Below are 13,646 nucleotides of genomic sequence, written 5' to 3'. Positions count from 1 at the left end.
TTCTCCTGACCATGGGAAGAGTGGTGGCTGGAAGCCGAGCACGCACTGGAACGGAGTGAGCCCGGTGGCTTCATGGCGGAGTGAGTTCTGTGCGTACTCGGCCCATGGGAGGTATCGGCTCCAGTCATGTTGGCGGTTGTGGCAATAGGCTCTGAGGTAGCGTGTGACCTCCTGGACTTTGCGCTCAGTCTGCCCATTACTTTGCGGGTGGTACCCCGACGATAGGCTTACTGATACCCCCAGCTTCTTGAAGAAGGTGCGCCACACTCAGGAGATGAACTGGGGGCCTCTATCAGATACGATGTCCTCTGGGATCCCGAAGTGGCGGAAGACCTGCTGAAAGAGGGCCTCCGCGGTCTCCAGAGCGGTGGGCAAGCCCTTGAGGGGTATCAGTTTGCATGCCTTCGAGAATCGATCCACCACAACAAGGATCGTAGTAAAGCCGTGGGACGTGGGCAGGTCGGTGGCAAAGTCGATCCCAATGTGGGACCACGGCCGTAGAGGGATCGGTAGGGGCAGGAGCTTGCCCTCAGGCAGACGGCGTGGAGTCGAGATCACCGCGCAGATTGGGCATCCTTTCACGAATTGCCCGACGTTGCAAACCATGCTGGGCCACCAATATCTGTCCTTGAGGAGTGAGAGGGTTCGCTGCCTGCCCGGATGGAGAGCAGTGTACGGTGTCCAGAAGGGTTAAGCGCTGAGCGGTGGGGACGTAGGTTTTCCCCTCTGGACCGCCCGGCGGAGCAGGTTCGGTTGTGGAGGAAGCACGGATTTCCTCGTCTAGCGACCAGAAGAGAGGACAGACAAAGAGGTCTGGAGGGAGTATGGGTGTGCTTTCCTCTGAGGGAGGCTCAGGCGTATGGATTCGGGATAGCGCGTTGGCTTTGGTGTTTCGGTCTCCTGGACGGTATGACACGGTGAAGCGAAATCGCGTAAAGAACAATGCCCATCGTGCTTGTCTTGGGTTCAGGCGCTTTGCTTCCTTGAGATATTAAAGGTTTTTGTGGTCCGTGATCACCTCGAAAGGGTGGTTGGCTCCCTCCAGCCAGTGCCGCCACTCCTCCAAGGCCAGCTTGATGGCGAGCAGCTCCCGATTGCCTATGTCGTAATTCTGCTCCGCCGGGGAGAGCTTCTTGGAAAAAAAGGCACATGGACAGAGTGTTGGAGGATCACCTCCGCGTTGGGATAATACTGCCCCCACCCCAGACGTCGAAGCGTCCACCTCCACGATGAAGGGCCGGTTCGGATCTGGGTGTAGGAGGACGGGCGCCGAGCAGAAAACGGCTGTCAGCTTGTCGAAGGCTTCGGGCGCCAGTGGCGTCCACTGGAGTGACTTAGGTTTGTCACGTAGGAGGGAGGTGAGGGGCGCGGTATGTTTGCTGAAGTCGGTGATGAATCGACGGTAAAAGTTCGCAAACCCCAGGAAGCGTTGCAGGTCCTTGATGGAGTGAGGTTGTGGCCAGTTCCTCACCGCATCCACTTTGGATTGGTCCATCGCGATGCCCCCCGTAGCAATGATATAGCCCAGGAACTGGATGGTGTGCTGGTGGAATTTGCACTTTTCCAGCTTCAGGTAAAGCCGGTGGCGGCCGAGACGATCGAGTACCTGCTTCACATGGCAAATGTGCTCCGACCGGTTGGGTGAATAGATGAGGATGTCATCTATATAAACGATCACTGACCGGTGGAGCAAAGCACGGAAGACCTCATTCATAAAATTCTAGAACACCGCGGGGGCATTAGAGAGACCATAAGGCATGACCCGGTATTCGTAGTGTCCCGTTGGGGTAATGAAGGCCATTCCATTCGTCCCCGTGCCGGATGCGGATTAGGTTGTAGGTGCTCCGCAGATCGAGCTTTGTGAACAGGCGAGCTCCCCGGAGCTCTTCGAGCGCCGCAGGGACCAGCGCTAGGGGGTAAGTGAACTTTACCGTCTGCGCGTTCAGGTTGCGATAGTCTATGCACGGCCGGAGACCTCCATCCTTTTTCCCCACAAAGAAGAAACTGGAAGCCGCTGGGGAGGTGGACGGGCGTATAAATCCTTGCTGTAGTGCCTCCTGAATGTATTCCTCCATAGCTCTTTGCTCCGGGATGGACAGAGGGTAGACACGCCCTTTAGGCAGCTGTGCATCGGGCACAGGGTAATAGCACAGTCCCAGGGTCGATGCGGTGGTAGGTTAGTGGCGGCCATTTTGCTGAACACATCTCGGTAGCTCTCATACTCCGGAGGGATGTCCGCTTCAATGTTCTGGTGAGGGCTCTCGATACTCGTTGCTCCCAGTGTGCCCGTCAGCAGACGCAGGATGGGGAGTGCTCGTAGGCATGACTGGAAGCAGTGGTCGCTCCACCGCTCGATGCTCCCGGTACTCCATCTAATGAAGGGTTGGTGGAGTGCTAGCCAGGGGTGCCCCAGGATGATGTCCACCCGGGCATCCTCCAATACTAGGAGCGAGAGCGTTTCCTCATGCAGACAGCCCAATCGGAGGGTCAGTTCCGGGGTGATCCATCGCACCAGTCCGCGACCCAGCGGTTTTCCCTGAATGGTCGTAATCCGGTAGTGAGTCGGGCTTCGAAGACGTGGAATGTGACAGGTGGCTAGGATGCGGGAGGAGATGAAGTTCCCCGATGCGCCGGAGTCAAAGAGCACTGACACTGCGTGAGATTGGGATCCAGTGATTAGTGTGGCATTCTGATAATGTGGATTGGTTATTATAGAGCTGAGGTGGATAGTACTCACCGCTGGGCGGGACGGACGAGCGGAACAGGTCTGGATGGAGTGATCCGGCTCTCCACAGTACAGGCAGAGTCCCCACTGGAGCCGGTGTTGCCGCCATAATATATATATATATATACCATAATATATATATATATATATATATATATATATATATATATATATATATATATTATATTTCCAGTGATCAAGTACAGTATATCAAAACACAAACACAAACTTAATTCAAATTTGGCACTAGAAAATACTGTATCCCTATCTCTAAAGTGGTGTGCTAGTTTGTCATGTTCTAAGATGTTGCAACATGCTCTTTTAAAACTTTTAGAGTTATATTTTTGTGGACATATTGATAGTTAGCCAAGCTGTATATGTGTGTGTGCAGTTTTTTTTGCATTTATTATTTATGCAAAAAAATCTTGACCCTCTATCACTTACGCTCTCTTACATGCTTCATGTACTGCGTTAGACTAAACGAGACTTGTCACAGCACAGCACTTACATATTGTTGCTCGTTTGTTGGTTTGATTTTATCTGTTGTAAGTTGCTTTAAATAAAAACATCCGTCTGCCAAATGATGATGTAAATGTCATGTAAATGTAATTCTGACTGACCTGCTCCCCATATTCGAGCACACACTGTTCTATACCAGCTCAGTCTGAGCAGCACCGCTTCAAGTCGAACACACCTATTTCCTAGCCAATTAGGCAGTGCGTCACCTTATTTTCACAACTTATTTTCTCCTTCCCTTCCTCAGATCCTCAGAACAGCTTCTGCTCAGATCTCAGCGTGTCTGGTGGACATTTCATCTTGGATGACAGCTCATCAGCTGAAACTCAATCCCAGCAAAACTGAACTGCTGGTCATCCCAGGTGATTCATCCCTAGCCCAGAATATTGCATTATCTCTGAACAACTCCATGATCTCCCATTCGGCCACTGCTCGCAACCTTGGGGTAACCATTGACAATCAACTGTTCTTTTCCTTCTGTTGCTAATGTGACACACTCAAGTCGGTTTCTTCTGTAGAACATCAGAAGGATTCGACCAGTCTTGTACACATAGGCTACTCAAGTGCTTGTTCAGACTCTGGTCATGTCGAGATTGGACTACTGCAACTCTTTACTGGCAGGTCTCCCTCTGGATGCAATTCATCCACTGCAAATGATCCAAAATGCAGCTGCACGACTTGTTTTCAACCTGCCTAAGTTCTCCCACACCATCCCACTGCTGCGTTCCCTCCACTGGCTTCCAGTAGCTGCACGCATCAGACTCAAAACACTTATGCTGGCCTACAAAGCTAAGAATGGACCAGTACCATCTTACCTCAAAGCTCTTATTACTCCTCACACTGCACCTCACTCCCTCCGATCCACTAGTGCTGCCTGACTGGTCCCACCATCTCTCAGGGTAAAAGGTAGGTATACATCTAGACTCTTCTCTGTTCTGGCACCAGGGTGGTGGAATGAACTTCCCCTAGATGTACGTACAGCCGAGTTGCTAACTGTCTTCAAATAAAGACCTACCTCTTCCTGAAACACTTAAACTAGCTCTTATTTTTCCCTGTTTTTATGTATTGTTATATGTTGTATGTACATATTTAAAAAAAAAAAAAAAAAGAAAGAAAAAAAAAAACCCCTCAGTTTTAGGCTAATAGTATCCTAAGTCTGTAACCTATTGAACCAGTGTTAACATATTAATTGATAGTAACTTTAAACCACGTTTGCATGTTGCTCAGGATATGAGCATCTGCCAAATGCCAAAAATGTAAATGTAAATACATTGCAACCATAAAACAACAACAACAATAATACTACTACTACTACTAATACTAATAATAATACTGAAGTACCATAATGATAATGATAATGATAATGCAGAGACCATGAAGTGGTGTAAAACAACAGGTTGGACTGTATTCTGGTGTAAAATGGCCTAAAGAGGCTGTTACAACCCGTGAGGTAGGGGTTATTTTGTGTGTCCTGTCCAGTGCTTAACTTCTTCAGGTTGGTCCACTCCGTACTCCAGCCCGGGCTTTCCTGATGATCCAGCTTCTACCACCACTAATCAGTAATGGCGACCCTATAAAGCTGGACGGAAGCCAGTACCAGGAGCTTGATTGCTCACTTCGCATTTGGTGCTTGTGTTGTGTGTAGTTCCGTGTCGTGTTTTTGATCCGGTTTCAATCCTTGCTTGCCTTGACTTTGAGGCTGATCTATGCCCTGTTTTGGTTTTGGCTGCCTTATTTGTATATACTCTTGCCTGTGAATTTAAATATTGCTACATTATCTGTATATCCAGTAGTAGGGGTGTGACTGCCATTTTTTGTTAAGGAGTGTGGGTGTTTGTCTCTGTTTTTCTTGGTAAGGGAGGTTAGGGAAGGTAATTGTCTTTGTGTTCGTTTCTTGTCTTTTGTGTAGGTTAGTTAGTTCCTATCCTGAGTGTTTCTGTTTGTTGGCTTTGGTCCACCCTGAAGTCTTCCCCGGTTCACTGTGTTTCACTCGTTTCATTATTTTATTATTCTTAACGTGTTTAGATGAACACGATAAAGAAGCTCGGTTATATATATATCTAGAGAATTTGTCTGTGTTTCATTATTACACAAATTACATGTTAAATTAATGTACTTTTTAATGTCGTTACTGTATTTTTGTCACAAATGTGTTATCTGCCTATAGAATGTAGCTAATCGTGTAATGTCCACAATATCATAGAGAGTATAAAGATAGTTAGATTGCTGAACTCGGCTTAATAATAATAATAGATTTAATAATTAGACATTATAATATTAATACAGAATATATTTGGGTAATGGACAGGAGGATTTAGAGAATAATTTAATCAGGTCACGTGCACAGTGAAGCTGACTGATAATACTGTAATTTTCTGTTTCTTCACAAGTTCACTAGCTATCAAACTCACAGGGTTATAAACAGTCTCTCTCTCTCTCTCTCTCTCTCTCTCTCTCTCTCTCTCCCTCCATTTAGGATTACTAAATAAAATAATTAGAAAATGAATCTGCTTGCTATCACTAATCTATCATTTCTGTGTGTGGGAAACACTGGTCTAACATTAGCTACACTGCTAACAAACCTGGCAGCTAAATATTGTATTGTGTAGAATAAAACATTAAAATCAGTAGATGGCAAAATATTTAATAGTTAGCTGAATGCTAATGCACTTGAAAACATGGCTACCTGTTTTTAAGCTCTCAACACGATACAATATTTCTCCAAATTTTACCTACTAGTTAATAAACTTGGCTGTTGTTTGTAAATGTATGATAGAAAATGTTATTTGTAATTGAAGTCTGAGTTACAGAAAACTCATTTTTTACAGACTCTGTGGATGTGCTGGGAGAAACGCTTGATACTCCATCTGTCCTCCAGGTATGTGTCAGATAAATAGTCCCATTTTAACTACATTTCAAACATGTAGGCTGCTACTAATTGTGTGTGTGTGTGTGTGTGTGTGTGTGTGAAGGTTGTTGAGCCCAAACTGCTGGTGCTTCCCACTGAACCTCAGGTGGACACTTCAGCTGTCATTCTGGTAACCAAACCTACAATTTATTAACTAAAGATGATTGCTGGATTGTCCATGTGACAGAATGTTAGATGTGTTAGTATGAAACTCCTAGAATAAGAAACACTTGTGAACTTTTTGCTTTACTTTTCTCAGCCTCCCAGTGCTGGTGAGCTGAATAGAGCCTGTTCTGATGATCAGGTTCAGACTCCAGACACCTTCAGCTCCCAGTCTGAGGTACTGTACAATGCTGTAGCCGAGATACACACACACACACACACACACACACACACACACCCACCTTTACAAGTTCTAATGTTTCGTTTTGTTCTATTTCTAGTCAGTTTACATGAAGACAGACAATGAAACTCACCATGACACTTCAGCTGTCATTCTGGTAACCAAACTTATAATTTATTAATGAAAGATGATTGCTGGATTGTCCATGTGACAGAATGTTAGATGTGTTAGTATGAAACTGCTAGAATAAGAAACACTTTTTGCTCTACTTTTCACAGCCTCCCAGTGCTGGTGAGCTGAATAGAGCCTGTTGTGATGTTCAGGTCTCTCCAGACTACATCAGCTCCCAGTCTGAGGTACTGTACAGTGCTGCAGCTGAGAGACACACACACACACACACACACACACACACACACACACACACGTCTTTACAAGTTCTAATGTTTTGTTTTTTGTTCTATTTCTAGTCAGTGGACATCAAGAGAGACATCCTCAGAGTATTCAGGGGTCCAGAGAGTCGACTCTGTGAAACCAGAGCGATGTACCTCTTGAATCACGAGGTAATCAGTCTTTATTAATCTGATGAAGAGAATTGATATTAATGAGTATTATATGCGCACTTTTATGTAATAGTTCTTGAGTTTCATCTAAATGTTTTTGCAGGAATTCTCTTATGATTGCAGCACTGAGGACTGGTTCACTGGCATTCAGGTAAGGGATTATTGATTGTTTCATTGTAAAATTTTGTTAACTGCAGTGACTAATTGTGTTTGTGTTTTAAGGTTGTTGAGCCAAACCTGCAGCTGCAGCCCACTGAACCTCACCGTGACACTTCAGCTGTCATTCTGGTAACCAAACCTAATTTATTAATGAAAGATGATTGCTGGATTGTCCATGTGACAGAATGTTAGATGTGTTAGTATGAAACTGTTAGAATAAGAAACACTTTTTACTTTACTTTTCACAGCCTCCCAGTGTTGGGGAGCTGAATAGAGCCTGTTGTGATGTTCAGGTCTCTCCAGACTCCATCAGCTCCCAGTCTGAGGTACTGTACAATGCTGCAGCTGAGATACACACACACACACACACACACACACACGTCTTTACAAGTTCTAATGTTTCGTTTTGTTCTAAATGTTATTTGCAGGAATTCTCTCAATTTAAGGAAGCTGAGGACCATCTCACTGGAACTCAGGTAAGGGCTTATTCATTGTGGCTTTACAAAATGTTGTGAACTGCAGTGACTAAGTTTGTGTGTTTATGTGTGTTAAGGTTGTTGAGCCGTACGATGAGCTGCTGCCCACCGCATCTCACAATGACCTTTCAGCTTTCGTTCTGGTAAACAAACCATTCATTTATTTACTAAAGCCAATCGCTGCAGTTTACAAGGTTGTGGGTTTTTTTGTTTTGTTTCATATTTCTTGGTAAGGAAAGCAACAGAACCTTAGATGTGTTTGTATGAAACAATCTTTATGATCTACTTTTTACAGCCTCTCACTGCCAGAAAACTGGACTTGGCCTGGAAGAATGTTCAGTTCCTCTCTGACTACTTTAGCTCCCAGTCTAGGGTATTGTACAGAGCTGCAGCTGAGATACAAACACCATTAGTTACAAGTTCTAATGTTTAGTTTTGTTTCTGTATTTCTACTCAGTGGAAGATAAAACCTGCTACTTCAGGATGATAAGGGGTCCGGAGAGTGTGTTCTGCAGGTTTAATAACAAGACCTGCTACTTGAACCACATGGTAATTACAGGCTTAATTACTCTGATGAAGAGATTTGACATTAATGATTATTAGATGAGAACTTTTGTGAAAAAGATCTTGAGTTTCAGCTGATTTTGCTGTGCATTTGCAGGGATTCCCTTATGATACCCGTATTGAGGACTGTTTCACTGGCATTAAGGTAAGGGATTATTCATTATGGCATCCCAAATCTTTTGTTACTTGCAGTAACTAATTGTGTTCATTTTAAAATGTTCTTTTAAGAGCGTATCTGGGAGGGTTACAGAATATATTTGCTGTAACAGCATGGAATCATCTGTCCTTGTGGCAATGGAGGATTATGGGGTACGTTTATTACACTAGTTATTATTTATTCATGATCTATATATTTTTAAATATGTATTTTAAGAATTTTTAATAATATATATTAATAATATTTATTTATTTATTTATTTGATTTAACAGCACATCTTTAAGAAGGTGACCTGCACATACCTGCATGTGCTTGAAGATGGGCATTGTGATTTTCCTGAGTCCCAAGAAAGTCTGTTCCTCTTGTGTAAGTTACAGTGTTTTAAAAAACATCTCACTGTATTACCTTTGCTATAGGCACACATGTCTCTGAGTCAATTTCGGACATCCCTGATACTTCCACAGCCAGTAGGGAGGGGGAAACAGATTTTCCTGATGCCCTGATGCCTGTGAAGAAAGCAACGCATTACATGACGGACTAGTTTTCAGATAGAAACAAAAAACCTAATGTAGACCTGGGTTCTGCATGAAAATAGAAAGGAGCGAGTGTGACAAAGTAACACAGAAGAACTGTGTGTGTGTAAACACAATTACACATACACACACACACACACATACAGTATGTATTTATGTACAGTACCAGTCAAAAGTATGGACACACGTTCTAATTCATTGTCTTTTTCTTTGTGATTTATTTTCTACAAGAGATTTCAAAACCAAGAAATAACACAAATGGTATTAGGTAATCAAGTAACAACCACAACACCGCCAACAGTCAGCTGTTATTTTTAAACGCAAAGGTCAGGTCTGTGCATGTACTAAACATAAATTTAACTTTCAGATTCTGAAATTAAACATTACAAAAATATTCAGTTTTTTAAATTAAATAAAAATAAATAGAAAAACAAGCAAACATCAGAAAATAAAATTTGTAAATAAATAAACAAGTTTTAAATGCAAATAATAAATAAATTACAAAGTAATTGCTTTTGGAGGGGGGGGGGATTTGCTAATCTGTTATATCAGTCTTATAACTTCACACTGTCCACAAAAAAAGTCCACATCCGTTCGTGGGTTTTCACTGCAAGACATATGAAACCACCTGTCGCATGCATTGCAGGCAATCTGAGAGGTAAAAAAAAAATCACATCAACATTATTATATTATAATCTAGATAGTAGCAGTGCAGCCAGTACACTTGCCTTTCAACAGAGTAGTGTTTTCAGTTTTCTAAACAGTTGCATAAGTGTGGGTTTCCTCTGGGCATTAATTATTTTTGTTTTTTTCTCACAGCTAAAACAGATAGCAGTTGATCAGACTTTTATATTGACCCAGTGGAGTGTGAATGTAATTGCATGTGCTCTACAGGTCACAATATTAGATAAAATGAGTTTGTGCCTAGATATTGTCCTTTACCCATAAATTGTCAGTCTGCATTGTCAACAAAATGCATATCAATATTCATACATCTTTGACATTATTTACCCGATTCCTGGAGAAGTCTGACTGCCATTTGTCTTTGATGTTTATCAATGAGCTGTGGTTCATTAGAGAACCACACAGGCTGATCCTGTAGTAACCTCTGTGCGAACTACACATTTTTAAAATGTTATAAAATTGCAAAACCGTTATATATTAATTATGTATGTATGGCATACCTTGCACACAAATACACCACATGACACTCCATCTCTTTGTAGTGAGTATGGGAGAATCTCACACCTCCACCTTGACACATTGCACCCTTTACTTCTCATAAAGGCTCTATAATTAAAAAAGAAAAAGAAAAAAAAAAGATAAAAAGTCAGGAGGTTGATTCGAAATGTTAAATTAACATTGGGTAGCTGTTCATAGGAACTCGCAACATGCAGTACATAGAGGTGCTTATGCAAGTAAGGGGAGCTATAATTAAAAACCCTGAACAGACATAAGAGAGACAGCAGAAATTTAGGATTGGCCAAATTAACAATCTGATATATTGCTAAAAAAGACAGAATGCCAAGTCAGCAATGCAATGTCTTCAGCAGAGGACATTCATCCAAGTATTGAAAACAATCCTAATATTTAGAATGTTAATTTGTCCAATTACTTCATAACCTGTGAAAATGAAGAAATTAAAAAATAAATACATATAATATATATATGGAATAGAGAATGTGTAATTGGTACCTTGTGCTGTCAAGGCATTTGCGTATTTTCACCTCAGATTCCCCCAGTGAATCCAGAAACACTGTCTTTTTTCAAATGGATACATGGCCTGAAACAAATGCCACAATGCAAAAAAAAAAAATAGCTATAAAAAATACATACTACATAATACATGCAACAGGCAAATGAATCTACAGAAAGGTTGCAGCTTAAAAAAAGGAACAAAAACTATGAAAAACAGTTTTCTTATCTTCAATGCTGCATCAAGCTGCATCAACACCTGCCAAAGTTTAGCAAAAATAAAAAAATATATATTTTGTGACAACTTTTGAAATAAAACAATTCACGTTGTGGTGTATAAAATAATTAGATGTATGCAAACAAAATGTCAGGTACTTTGCTCAACTTTGGAGAGTGATTTGAAAGCTGCGGCAGGAGACATTGGCCTCTGGGCAGCTGCGGCAGGAGACAGAGGGCTCTGGGCAGTTGCGGCAGGAGACAGAGGGCTCGGGCAGTTGCGGCAGGAGACAGAGGGCTCTGGGCAGCTGCGGCAGGAGACAGAGGGCTCTGGGCAGCTGCGGCAGGAGACAGAGGGCTCTGGGCAGCTGCGGCAGGAGACAGTGGGCTCTGGGCAGCTGCGGCAGGAGACAGTGGGACAGAACTGAAATTCATTTGAAGTCTGTGAGGCACACATGGCCTCTCTCGTATGTATGGAACCAGATGATCAAGACTAATTTTTTGAAATTTTATCCCTTTTTCATTAATCAAGTCAACATTCTTTCCATCAATGGACAGTACTGTGAAAGGACCCAGAAGTTCTTTGTCAAGCTTTCCTCCTTTTCTATGCTGACTCCTTACATTCTTTCTGAGAACCCTATCTCCAATTTTCAATTTGTGTTGTGTGGCCCCAAGACCCTGCTCTTTCTTCTGCCTTGTTTTGTCTCTTGCTGTTTGCATATTTTTCTTTACTGCGCTGAATACCTGGTCCTGGACTTTAAGAGCAGAGGTGACAATTTCTTCCTCCAGAACGTGCTCCACTGTTTCATTTATCTGTGCAATAAGTAGTTATAATAACATTATTGACATAATAACATTAAGATTATATTATTATAATAACATTAAGATTATATTATTATAATAACATTAAGATTATATTAATATAATAACAATAAGATTATTATTCTCTCTAAATTTTAGTATGAAATGAATAAGAAAACATGTTTTGGAAAATACAAGTTATAACCCCAGATATACTCATGTCTAGAAACTCTGGGACCTCTGAAAAATAATGAGTAAAAAGAGTAAAAAGTATGGTGTAAACTTTGTAGTGAGTTGTTTTTTGGTCCTGACATTGAAGAGGACCGCATCAAGATAAGTGTCCCATTGTTCTGGTTTCTCATCACAAAGCTTTGCCAGGGCTCTAAATAGAAGAGAAGGTGATTAAGTAGACGCTTATACCTTACATAATATGCTATATAATAATATATAATAGGTTATGTAAACAGGAACTTACCTTTGGATAGTACCATTCATCCGTTCCACCAGGCCATTAGTTTGTGGGTGATAAGGAGAACAGAGACTTCTCTTAATACCAAACAGAGAGCATACTTCTGTGTTTACCTAGAGAAAGAAAAGCGGGGAAAAAACTAAATGTAACTTCTTTTCTTGCAATTAATAAATGTAATGCATTCCTTAACATGTCATTATGCAACTTACATTACAACTTACATTACCAGTCTAAAGTTTGGACACATCTTCATTCAGTGGCATTTTTTAAATTTATTTTCCACATTATAGAACAATACTGGAGAAAACTGTGAAATGACACATATGGAATTAGGTAATTAAGTAACAACAACAACCACAGTCTGGAATAGTTCTTGCAAGAACAGTATTGTCAAGTTCATTTGCAAAGTCCATCAAGCACCATAATGAAATTGGCTCTCATGAAGACCAAAACTTCCCTCTGCTACAGAGGAGAAGTTCTTTTAGAGTAACCAGCCTCAAAAATCACCAATTACATAAAGCACCTCAGATTAGAGCTGTTATGAAGGCTTTACAGAGCATAAGTAGCAGACACATCTCAATATCAACTGTTCAAAGGAGATTATTGCATATTTTGGATGCCTTCAGCATTGTTTTACACTGTAGAAAGAAACTTCTTCTTCTTTGTCTTTCAACTGTTCCCTTTCAGGGAAAGGGAACAGTTTCCATCTAACCCTATCCTCTGCTTCATCTTCTCTTACACCAACTAACTTCATGTCCTCTCTCACTACATCCATAAATCTCCTCTTTGGACTTCCTCCAGATCTCCTGCCTGGCAGTTCCAACCTTCTACCGATATATTCATAATCTCTCCTCTGGACATGTCCAAACCACCTCAATCTGGCCTCTCTGACCTTATCTCCAAAACATCTAACATGGGTTGTCCCTCTGATGGACTCATTCTATCCAGCCTTGTCACTCCCAAAGAGAACCTCAACATCTTCAGCTCTGCTACCTCCAGCTCTGCCTCCTGACTTTTCTTCAGTGCCACTGTCTCAAAGCTGTAGAGCATCGCTGGTCTAACCACTGTCTTGAACACCTTTCCTTTCGTTCTCAAAGAAACAAAACTCAGGAAAGACCATGGCGTTAGAAGATGTGTCCAAACTTTTGACTGCTAGTGTACATTCCCTTGTTGTTGAACAAAAGAGAACTTAAAATATATATATATCTCATATATATATATATATATATATATATATATATATATATATATATATATATATATATATATATATATATATATATATATATATATATGAGATATGTTGCTTAAACTATTGCGAGAACGTCTCAAATGATATATAAATACAACTCCGAGCGGGTCTCGAACCCGAGTCTCCAGCATCGGACGGTCTACCAAATAAGCTAAACTGCAACCTGCAACGTCATTGAGATACTAATACTTTACATGCCGCTACCCACCATCAAATACACATTATACGATATACACGCTAACTATGATTAAACTACTGCAGGACATTCTCAA

At 41.6% G+C, this 13,646-nt stretch overlaps 2 long non-coding RNA genes across 3 annotated transcripts; one reads left to right on the top strand and one right to left on the bottom strand.

Moving 5' to 3' along the window:
• The first annotated feature begins 7,458 nt into the window (after positions 1-7,458).
• LOC131360260 (uncharacterized) lies at positions 7,459-8,813 on the top strand. Its single transcript, XR_009205865.1, has 6 exons — positions 7,459-7,537; positions 7,640-7,687; positions 7,765-8,236; positions 8,349-8,396; positions 8,480-8,560; positions 8,681-8,813. It is a non-coding gene; the product is annotated as an uncharacterized LOC131360260 (long non-coding RNA).
• On the bottom strand, positions 8,798-11,719 carry LOC131360261 (uncharacterized). Of its 2 annotated transcripts, none has more exons than XR_009205867.1 (3): positions 10,637-11,719; positions 10,126-10,231; positions 8,798-8,914 (listed from the first exon to the last, which is right to left on the bottom strand). It is a non-coding gene; the product is annotated as an uncharacterized LOC131360261 (long non-coding RNA). The 2 variants fall into 2 exon arrangements; XR_009205866.1 differs by lacking the exon at positions 8,798-8,914 and adding an exon at positions 9,463-9,592.
• Between the last annotated feature and the right edge of the window lie 1,927 nt (positions 11,720-13,646).

The sequence above is a fragment of the Hemibagrus wyckioides genome, linkage group LG10 (assembly GCF_019097595.1).
Source record: "Hemibagrus wyckioides isolate EC202008001 linkage group LG10, SWU_Hwy_1.0, whole genome shotgun sequence".
In the NCBI taxonomy this organism is placed as follows: Eukaryota; Metazoa; Chordata; class Actinopteri; order Siluriformes; family Bagridae; genus Hemibagrus; species Hemibagrus wyckioides.
This window is presented reverse-complemented; position numbering and strand designations above follow the sequence as displayed.